A 3078-nucleotide genomic window follows, 5' to 3' on the forward strand; every position below is an offset into this window, starting at 1 on the left:
TTTGAAGTTGGAAAGATCTGTGTTTCTTTTACCTCTGCCATTTCCCTTGCTGTATAATTTTAGTTATATCACTACACTTTTCTGAGCTTCAGTTTTCTCATCTGTAAATTGAGGTTCAAAAAGTACCTACCTCACTGGTTTGTTGAGAGGTTTAAATGAGATTATGTGGGAATTCCCTGGTGGTCCAGTGGTTAGGACTCTCCACTTTCACTGCCAAAGGCCCGGGTTTAATTCCTAGTTGGGGAACTAAGATCCCGAGGCCAAAATAAATAAATAAATAAAATGAGATTATGTAAAGCAGTGCCTAGCTCAAGCACTCAGTTACCCACATAACTACCCACAACCCCATGACTGCCTTCCTATGAAAGAAGAGGTTCTGCTCCCCGCTCAGCACTTCGGTCTAAATGTAGATACATTAAATTTTCCTAAGTACCGTCTAGCATAGTTGAGGTAAGGCTGGAACATTTAACAAGATTGTTCTAAAACCTAGGGAATAAAAATAGATAAATAAACACAGAGAATAATATGAAACCAGATCATTGTATTTTACAACATAAGGCTTGCTTTTCAGAACCCCGTCTTATCCTTGATCTGCAACTATTTCCACAGAGTTGGTATCATCTTAGCAACCCACCACCCAGGAGCGTAAGGAGAGAACGTCTGAATCTAAGAGCACTAGACTTAGAGAAAGACAAACAGTTCATTTCCTTGCCCACCTAAATAAATAGGTGGTGCCGTCTTAGTTTCACGTTCTTGTCTTTTTGCTCAGATGATTGATAATCTGGAATAACCACTGTTTTCCAGGGAGACTCCATTCATGCTTTGCCCACAGTAGTGTGGCCTTTCCCTGCAGACATTAACTTGACAACAATTTTAGAAAATAACACAATAGTATCATTCATTCATACTAAAAATATATATATGGTTGGTTGAGGTGGGGGCTTTTTGTTATATCTTCCGATAGTTTTTATAGTTTTATTTATATAGGTTATATAAATTTTGTCTTGTTTATTTTTCAGTTCTTTATATTTTGTATTTTCCATCATAATTTATTTAATGCTTATACCTTATTTCTCTTTTATATCTTATTGAATTGATCAGAAGTTCTAAAACAATATTAAAAATGCTAGAAGATATTTTTATTTTTCTTGTTTTTTTAAAAAAGATACTTATAATGATCTTCAGTAAATATTATTTTGCTTCATGTTTAAAATAGATGTTCTTTGTCATGTTTTCCTCATTATTTTCAAATATACCCTTAGCGTATTTATCATTCCATTCCTAATTTTAAGGAATGCATATTAAATGTCATTATTTGCTCTATTGATTATCTCTTAGAACTAAATCTTGATCCATCTGGCAAACATTTATTAAGCTTCTGCTCTGTGTCAGGCACTATACAAGGCTGCTAAGAGAGACAAAGATGAATAGTGTCACAGACTAGTCAGAGGACAAGATGCCAACCATTACAGTACAGGATGGTAAGTCCTAAAACAGACTAAGAGTGCAGGTTAACCCAGATCTTCCCAAATGATGCACGTGACGGATTGGGTCTGGGTTGCAGGCAGAGCTTATGTATTCAGCTGGTCCACACTAAAACAATTAGATCCTTTAAAAACTTGAAATACTTCCGTAGCAAATCACTGTTGCCCTAAGCGCCCTGAGTGCTCCCTCACTGACCCAACTATTTCCTGGGACTCCCCCCGCCCAGACCTCCCAAGAATCTACCAACTAAAGGGGTAACACCTGCTGTATGAGGCCACAAGGACCCTGATCTAATGCTACTTCCCAGAATCCACGTACATTCTCATTGGTTGATTTGTGTACCTTACCACTTGATAAATACTGTGACTAGCACCCTTGGTTATGGATGTACCGATATATCCATCCCCTTGACTCTCAGGGTGGCCAGTGGGCTTGAGACAGCCAGAAACCCCTTCTCCCCTCCTCTAGCTAGGAGCAGCCTCATCTGCATACACCAATGGCCCATACAAATATTTTTATTTTCTATCTATGCTCTGAAAAAGTTGGCAAGCACTGATTTTACCTATAGTCTTATACTAATAGACTGCTTTAGTCTGAACCATTGCTTTCCTAGAACCAGTCCTTTGTGATAGTAATGTTTTGCTCCTTTCAAGCTTTGCTAAATCATGACTGCTAGCATCTTAAGGCTTTTTTTCCCCTATATTCAGAGTTTACAGTGGTCTCTGATTTTTGTGTTTTATTTTATCTTTGTTAGGTTTTGGGATCAGGACCAGATTTGTTTCATGGAATAAAAAGTTAGGTGTATCCTAACTTTTTCCATGTTTTCTTCCTTGGAGATTTGAAAATATTATTAGATTTAAGAATTTTGTGTGGTGACAGTTTCTCAATTTATTCAAATTTTCTACTAGTTGTAGTATGAATTTTAATATTTTATAGTTTTGTAGAAAAAACATCCATTGCATTATATTGTAAAAATGTATTAGCATACAATTGTGCGTAGCATTTCCTTACAATTAAAAATATTATTTATACTGGTTGTTACATTCCCTTTCTTATTTCTAAGTTTGTGTGTATGTTTCTCTTACATAGGTTTGCCAGAGGTTCATCTACTTTATTAGTCCTTTCAAGCAACTAGCTCTTGAATTTATTTATTAATTCCACTGTTTTTACATCCTCTAATATTTTTTTTTGCTTTTATCTTTATTATTTCCTTCCTCCTATTTTCTCATGCAATATTTTGCTCTTTTTCTAAAATGTTAAGCTCAATGTTTAGTTTAGTTTATTGGCCTTAAATTTTAACAGTGAGAGGTGAAGACGATGCCGTTGTACATCTGTCAAAAACCCCTTTCTCTGAGCTAGATAGGTGTGGGAGGAAATGGAAAATGGGGACTGCTAGAAGCCCAAAGCCAGAGAGAATATGGCAATGAATGTTTTTCCCACAATAATCCCTGCACTTAACGCTTTCCCAAAAGCGTTTCTCCACAGTGGGGCAGTAGGGAGTAAGAAGTGTAGGACCTGGCTTTCAAGAGAGGAAAATGTATCCCTCTTTGCTCTGAAACCTGCGCATATCTGTTTGTGCAGAGGCTGTGCTGG

This window comes from Neophocaena asiaeorientalis, unplaced genomic scaffold (genome assembly GCF_003031525.2).
Source record: "Neophocaena asiaeorientalis asiaeorientalis breed wild unplaced genomic scaffold, Neophocaena_asiaeorientalis_V1.1 scaffold1019, whole genome shotgun sequence".
Classification (NCBI taxonomy): Eukaryota; Metazoa; Chordata; class Mammalia; order Artiodactyla; family Phocoenidae; genus Neophocaena; species Neophocaena asiaeorientalis.